Source organism: Pteronotus mesoamericanus, unplaced genomic scaffold (genome assembly GCF_021234165.1).
Source record: "Pteronotus mesoamericanus isolate MK-2021 breed Mesoamerican mustached bat unplaced genomic scaffold, CSHL_Meso_final scaffold_31, whole genome shotgun sequence".
Lineage (NCBI taxonomy): Eukaryota > Metazoa > Chordata > Mammalia > Chiroptera > Mormoopidae > Pteronotus > Pteronotus mesoamericanus.
In genome coordinates this window covers 27,253,358-27,261,583 of record NW_026555312.1, presented here as the reverse complement: position 1 = coordinate 27,261,583, position 8,226 = coordinate 27,253,358, and the positions used below count along the sequence as shown (strand labels likewise).

At 40.8% G+C, this 8,226-nt stretch overlaps 1 protein-coding gene across 2 annotated transcripts in view; it reads left to right on the top strand.

Annotated features, from left to right (window-relative positions):
* The first annotated feature begins 1,613 nt into the window (after window positions 1-1,613).
* Window positions 1,614-8,226, top strand: part of RIPK1 (receptor interacting serine/threonine kinase 1) — a 33,034-nt gene continuing 26,421 nt past the window's right edge. The window contains exon 1 of one of the 2 annotated variants that reach the window (XM_054591969.1): window positions 1,614-1,709. The gene's annotated coding sequence lies outside the window, so the exon portion shown is untranslated. Of the gene's footprint in view, window positions 1,710-5,266; window positions 5,389-8,226 lie in introns of those variants that run through there. The other variant, XM_054591970.1, reaches the window with a different exon arrangement.

Here is an 8,226-nt window from a genome sequence, read left to right as displayed (position 1 = left end):
TGAGGTATTAACTGAGAACAATCAATGTTATGCCACACAGGAGAGAGCTAACATACTCAAATTATCCAAATCAATAAGGTTATTGGTGAAAATGAAAAATGTGCTTTTTTTGTTTTATGGAAAAAACCATACAGACTTTTTGGCCAACTCAACAGTTGGGATAATATGAGATTTTTCAGGTTCTTTTTTTTCTCACTTAGAAATAAGCATTTAAGGTTCCTCCATCTCTTTTTGTGGCTTGATAGCACATTTCTTTTTAGCACTAATATTCCACCGTAAGGGTGGACCACAGTTTTTTGCCCATTCACCTATTGAAGGACAGTCTTAGTTGCCTTCGAGTTTTGACAATTAGGAATAAAAGTGCTATAAACCTTTAGGTGCTGGCTTTTGCATAGACATAAGCTCTCAACTCATTTGGGTTAATACGAAGATGAGTGGTTGCTGAATCTTGTGGTTAAGACTTTTTTAGCTTAAAAACAAAAAAACCCAAAAACCTGTCAAACTTTCTTCCAGAATGGCTGTACCAATTTGAATCACATTAACGATGAGTGAGAATTCCTGTTGTTCCACATCCTAATATCTGGTATGGTCAGTATTTTGGATTTTCGTCATTCTAGTAAATATGTAACAGGAGTATCCCTTTTTTTTCCCTTCCAAATTTGCAATTCCCTATAATGGTGAGCACCTTTTCGTATGCTTACTTGTCATCTGTACCATCAGATGTCTATTCAGATCTTTTGCCCATTTTCTCATTAGGTTGTTCCTTTTCTTAATTGTTGAGTTTTAAGTTTTTAGTATACAGTTAACCGTTAAACAAGAAGCAGGGGTGTTGGGGCACCCACCATTGAAACAGTCGAAAATCCAGGTATAACTTAGGTTGGCCCTCCAAACATGGAAATACAGTTGACTCCTGAAAGGGTGGGTTTGAACTGCAATGCGTCCACCTAAAAACGGATTTTTAAAAATCCCCATTAGTAAATGCACACAGTACAAAGTTGTTAAGGGTCCAATGTACGGTATTTTTAGTTACAGTCCTTATCAGCTATGTCTTTTGCAAATATTTTCTTCCAGTTTGTGGTTTCTCATTCACTTGAATATACCTTTTTACAATATGTAATCATTGCAGTGTGTACAATTTGCTTTTTAATATAGCATGATAGCAAGCATTTCCCATTTTGCTTGAGACTTCCCAATCACCATTTTAAAGTTCTGCAAAATAATATCACCGTTTCTCCTTCCACAGCCCCACAGAGACTTTATTGCCCTCAATTTACAGGTGAATAGAAAAGAAAACGGTACTTTGCCTAGGGTTGCTAAAATGAGGGTCTACGGTTGCTAAACTGAGTGCTTAGGCTCCCACCCCCTGGGTAACCCAGCGCCTTTTACTGGACCAAGCTCCGTCTCCCCCGTACGGAAAGTTTCTAGAACTAGGTAATATTTCCTCTTTCCTTCTTGCCTCCCAACTCTCTTTCAAACAGAGTAAAGCCAGGATGCTTTGGCTGACAAACCTCGGGGTACAAGGCCCACAGGCCGAAGGGCGGGCGCTCTCCCTGTCCTCCTCCTCTGCGGAGGCAGGGGGTGGAGGCAGAGCGAGGAGTCCACGCCCCGAGGATCGCCGCCCGCCCTTGGGTCGCTCACTCGACGCACTGACGGCGCAGACTGCGGATCCGACCTCCCCGGCACACGGCGGTCGCAGCCCACACCTCCAGGTGCAGAGCGCGCTGTCCCACCACGGCGAGGGAGCGAGGGGGCGCGGCTGGCGGCGGGGCCCACGGAGCTAGGCGTGGTGAGCGCGGGGCGGGGCGGCCACTACTGTCTGGTGTTCCCGGGCTAGCCGATCCTTCTCTTTTGACTCTCCGTAAGGCTAAAGCGTCCTTCCTCAGTCCGCCGCTGAGAAGCTGCCACGAAGTCGGAGTAATTCTTGATCTCCCCAGCTCTTTCTTTCCTCACCCGGACCTGGGGAAGTCTACTGCAGAAACGAAAGTAAATAACTCTCGGGTGCGTCTGCGCGGAGACAGTACCAGCGGCCACCTAGTTCGCCAGACTCCACTTTCAGGCGAGGCGGGGCTTCCGGTGTGGTGGGTGGGCGGTGGACGGAGACAGAGTGCCCCAAGTCGGGCGGTGACTGGCCAGTCTTATGATGGGCGTGACCCGTGGCTTCCCCGGAAGTTCCACTGAGTGAACCTAGATTCCTGAAGTTGGGTAGGCGGGCAGATCGCCCCTGCTTCTTCCCGCCCGCTAGGAGTAGGCCGCCGGGGGCTTGTACTCAGTCTTAAAACCCTGGAGATCTTTCAACCAAGGGATCCTGGCTTTCTCTGTTTCAAAGCAAGCTGGGAGGACGAAAGAAAATAGGAAATAGTATCTACCATTAGAAACCTCCGCCACAGTATGCAGAAGTCGGGCGCAGAATTGTCTGTCCAAGGCTCAGCCGCTACCATGCTCGTGAGAGCTTTCGGTATAAATCCGTACAAAGGCGGAGACCTGTCCTGGGGCCACGACAGCGGTGTGACATTGGAACACAACCTTCGTTTTTGTTATCTTGGTAGGAATGATGGGCTTCCATTGCAGTTTCAGTAAGTTACAGTCGTGTCTGCTGTCGCCGTCATAGGGTTAAGTAGGTGTCTCGGTCTGGGACTTCTTACCAATCCTTGAAAGGACCCTTTGGTAGTTGGGGCTACAGCGGGTTGCAAACACAATCAAAAGCATTTCCACATAATCTTAGACGTGTGCTAGCAAAAGGGAAAGAAGGGTCAACAGCCACATTGACAAAAGGGACAGATGTCATAACCCTAGGGGCCTTGTTCAGTGGTCAGTGGCATTTGCTTCTGTGAAGTGCTACAGAATCTCTTCAGGTCTTTGAAGAGTATTAATTCCATCCTTCTAAGCATTTGACAAAAGCCCACAAGGGGGGGGGGAGGGAGGGAGGGAGGGAGGGAGGGGGGAGAGAGAGAGAGAGAGAGAGAGAGAGAGAGAGAGAGAGAGAGAGAAAGAACACGCTGGGTGTCGATTTGTGTCTTGCTGATGGTTTGTCTCTTCCTTGCTCAGGATTCTTGTTTATTTTGGACAAAGCCTAAGTCTGTTATAATCAACCAACTTTGCAGAAGTCCTTTCTTCCCTATTTTACACTTGAGGAAATCAAGGCTCAGAGTGAACTTTGGAATGCAGAATGACTTAGTAGTATTTAACCTGGATTTGGTAACCACCTGGTGGATGCTAGAGTAAGAAGGAAATTGTGGTCATACAAATGTGGAAAACTAGCTCTTCCAAACAAAAAGTGAAGACTAAGCCTTTAAAATTTAGGGCATCTCATTAGTATTACTGATAAAACAGCAATAAAGATGACTTTAATTTTCATTTTCCTCAGTCTGCACTATATTGACCACTGGAGATATGTTCTACTTTCAGGATTGTGAATCTTAATAGGAATTAATAAAAATTTTTTAAAAATATTTATTTTTAGAGAGAGGGAAAGGAGAGAGAAGGAGAGGGAGAGAAACATTGATGTGCAAGAGAAACATCAATCATCTTGACTCTCACATGCCCCTAACATAGGACCTGGCCCACAATCTTGGCATGTGCTCTCACCTGCAATTTAACTGGTGACCTTTCTGTTCGAGGGAGAATGGCCAACCCACTGAGCCACACCAGTCAGGGTGGAATTGATAAAAATTCTTAAAATACAAACTCCCAAAATGGCAAGCTATTATTTGAGGCATATTAATCCATAACATGTTAATACCACCAATATGACCTGGGAATTTGAAAAATATGCTTTTCCATGCTGTGGTTGGATATTATACTCTGGCAAAAATGATTGTATTAACCCATAGAATATTGATTTTGAACCATATATTTTCATGTTTTTAAAATTTAGTCTGTACATTCCCCCTGTTTCTGACTGTAGCATACTCATTTAATGTAAGTGAGCAGGACTGTCAGATTAGGTCTTTGCATATGATTTTAACAAAGACAGATTATTGTTTGCTATGTACACAAAATAGCATGTTGTGAATTAATAGTGGAAGTTTGAGTGAAGAGTCAAAGGTTTTTCCCATGATCTGCTACTTTAGGTGAAGCATTTAACTCCAAATTTTAGTTTCTTTATTTGCAATAATGAGACTAAAACTTACTTCACGGGATCAAAACCTGCTAATGTACAAGATACTGCAGTTAAACTCTTTCAGTCTTGTGTTTTGTTTATCATTTGGCTTTTCCTTGTTCAGAACTCTTGTTTATCTAGGTAAAACATCAAGCTGCATAATCAAAAGAAATGAGAGAAGTCCATGTTAGATATATGAGTAAAGTCAGAGTTCTATTAGCAGGGAAAAGCGGGGCAGGGGGCAATAATAGGTAGGCAACCAACATTTCTGTCAGGCTCATTATGTCATCATTGAATTGGAAAAAATCATCCCCTGCCACTGAAAGATAAATATGGATATTTTTAAATCCTGTTAAGAACTTCTTTATTTATGTATAACATACAGAGAAAAGTGCACAGATCATAACTGTGCAGCTCTATGTAGTATCACAAAGTAAACATTACCCAGATTAAGAATTAGAACATGGCAATCACTCCTGAAACCCATCCCTATGCCTTTTCTCATTCACTGCCTCCTGGCTCCCACCTGGTAGTAACCACTACTCTGACTGTTAATATCATAAATTAGTTCTGTCTATTTGAGGGGTATTAATTATTTATTTGTATTTCCCCCCAGTTTTATTGAGGCATAATTGACCAACATATTTGAATATAGATCTACATATTTTGATATATAGACTCCCCCTGCCTTATAGATAATTTGTGAAATTTCTTGAAATTTTTAATCAATTTTTTTTGGGTGAGGGGAATTTGCTTCTCTGTGTCCCTGAATTAATATCCATTTATCCCATTGAAATGGACACAATTAGTTGAAATTAGGTGTCATTACATGATGTAACAGGCCAGTGTGCTTTTATTGATTACTGTGTAACGTGGCTCTATAAAGTGGTTTCTACCTGCCTAGATTCACAAGGCCTTCCTAAGATATTAAGTGCTTATAAAGTTGAATTGTTCATGGGGAAAAAGAGTGAAAACAAAAGAAGTCATTTGAAACAACAGAAAAGATGCATGAGATTAAGAAAGATCAGACTAAACCAGCAAATTGCAAGACTGTAAGAATTGATTTGGGATGGGAACCAACTCACAAAGTACAGCAGACCCACCTGGAGGTCTTCACTTGAGCTCCATCATGCTTGCTGGAGGCTCTTTATTTTTGTTGTCTTGGCAGATTTGAGGAGGCAAGACATGGGCTGATGGAGAGATAACAAATACAACCCATAAAACTGAGGTTTATACTCAGATGGGCATAGTTAAGAGCATGGTTGTACTTCCTTCTGGTTCTTTATTCTGTGAGTATTTTTAAAATACAGCATAACGCATTCACATAAAACATCATTTTTGAAACCTGCTAGATATATTTTAGAGTATGGATGGGCCATAACTTACTCTTTCTTCTGGATATGTAAATTGTTCTATATGCTTTTTGATCCTTGTAATGTTCCTGGGAACATCATTGTACATACATCAGTCATCTCTACTTTGATGCCTAAGAATAAAGAACTTTTGAGTGAAGGAATTATTTCCTTTAAAAAATAAATTTTAGCCTTGGCTGGGTGGCTTATTTGGTTGGAGCATCATCCCATGCACCAAAAGGTTTTGGGTTGCTTTCTCTCCACCTTCTTCTCCCCCCTCCTCTAAAATCAATAAACATCCTCAAGTGAGGATTTAAAATAATTTTTATTATAAATGTAATTGTGTTTATTGTAGAAAATTTGTGGACTCTAATACAAACTGTAAAGAAGAAAGTAAAAATCATCCTGCCATCCATATATAATCCTGCTAACATTTTGGTATCTTTTGTTATGTCATTTTTTTGTACATATGTATATGTAACTTACAGACTACAATTTTGAATGGCTATATATTCCATTTTATGAATGTACTATAATTCATTTAACTGTGTCCTTCATTTTGGGACAATTAAATAGTTCTTTTAAAAGTTCATTTAACGATTAACTACCTCGTGCCAGGTTCTATACTAGGCACTGGAGACTGCAAGAGTTTCCTGCCTTCTGTGAGCTTAATTAGAAATAATTCTCAAATTACAGCTATCTTAACTGTTTCAAGGGTGCTGTGAAAATACCTAACGGGAAGACTTAGGATGGCTTCCCTGAAAATATGCCAAAGGATGACCTGAAGGATGAGCAGCATCTAGCCAGGAGAGTGTACCCTAAAGAGGTTGCAGGGGGAGTGTGGGGTAAATTGCCCTAATAAGATGGGCTCTGCATGCTGCAGGGAATCTATAGGAAATGAAAAAGGAGGCCTAAAGCAAATACTAATATATGTTTTATTTCTTACATCCTCCACCCCCGCCCATTCTCACAAGGATTAGTCAGGAGAACTGCTGAGCAGAGGGACCACAGTTGCACATTGCCATTGTCAAAGCCTAGTAAAATGGGAGAAATGGGGATGAATGTGGGCATCTGGGCCAACCATAGCCGGAGCCATAAAGCCGGCAACAAATGAGTTTTCAAATATTTTTTTCTCATGTAATACTTACTGGTCCAGTGAGGCAGTCATTTCCTTTTGAAAATGAGAAAATGGAGGCTTATGTAAAGTACTGAAGTCACAGGGCTAATAAATCATAGGGCTAGAGTTCATGTAAGAGAAAGAAAGGCCTCTGCTGATAGGTGCCCGTGGTCAGGGTGGCAGGGCCCACCCACAGCCTTTGTACAAGGTGTAGAAAGTTGGTTACTTGAGCCCGACTGCCCAGGCCACTGCACAGACTTTTGAAAACTCCCTCCCCCCTACATTTTATTACAGAAGATTTCAAAGTGCAAAGTTTGAAAGTTTTCACAGTGAACTCACATATATCCACCATTTCATTTTACCCTGCTTATTTTATCACATAACCATCCATCACTTATCCCTTTCTCTCTTCACCAGTGTATCTGCAAAGTAAATGTGAGATGTCAGTTTATTTCCCTCTAAATATTTCAGCGTGCATACCCCTAACTAGAGTTCAGTATGTTTACAGATTTTTCTTTTGATGTAAAATTCACCTGCAATTCTTGAGTATTACCTGCTGAGTATTGACAAATGCTTATGCCTGTATAACCCTAACCCCCCACTGAGATGTTAGAACACTATCTTTCCCGTAGAAAGCTCCCCTGTGCCTCATCCCTCTCAATCTTTACCCTGGCCCCAGACAACCAGTGTTCTTGTAGCAACACAGATTAGTTTGAGTGTTCTAGAACTCCATATAACTGGAGTTATACAGTATATATTCTTTTGTGTAAGGCTTATTTTACTCAGCACAATGTTTTTGTGACTCCTTCACATTATCGCATGTATTATTAGTAGTTCATTTCTTTTTATTGCTGGGCAGTATTCCATTGTATGAATATACCACAGGTTGTGTGTGTGTGTGTGTGTGTGTGTGTGTGTGTGTGAGAGAGAGAGAGAGAGAGAGAGAGAGAGATTGTATTAGGAGATGGGGCCTTTGGAAGGTAATTAGGTCATGGAGGTGGAGTCCTCCAGGATGAGATTAGTATCCTTGGAAAAGAGAGTTTTTCTCTCTCTCCACTTGTATTAGGAGGTGGGGCCTTTGGAAGGTAATGTGTTACCCATTCCCTTATTGATGGACACTTGTTTCTATTGTGGAGCTATTACGAATAAATTAGCTATGAACATTGCACAAGTCTTTTGGGACATATGTTTTTATTTCTCTTGGCATTGGAATTGCTGGGTTATTGTGTAAGTATATGTTTAGTTTTATAAGAAATTACCAGACCTTTTCCCAAAGTGGTACAATTTTATATCCCCACCAACAATGTATGGGAATTCTGGTTGTTTCATATCTTCACCAGGATTTGGTGGTGTCAGCCTTTTCAATTTTGAATATTCTTGTGGGTGGGTAGTAGTATCTCATTGTGTTGCCCCATGGATTTTTATTTGTCATTTCAGTTTAGGAAACTGAATTGATGAAAGAAGAGAAAAATGAAGCAAGCAAATAGTTCTGTTTTGAGATTGTATACATTGTATATTTTATAGTACTGATGTATAAATTCTCCAAATCCTCATCCTTTTTACATCTCCCTATTCTTTTGATATAGTGCATTGTTCTTTTTATATTCTTTAAATTCTTTTGTTCATAATTAATATAAAGCTATTTAGTAGCTTAATTA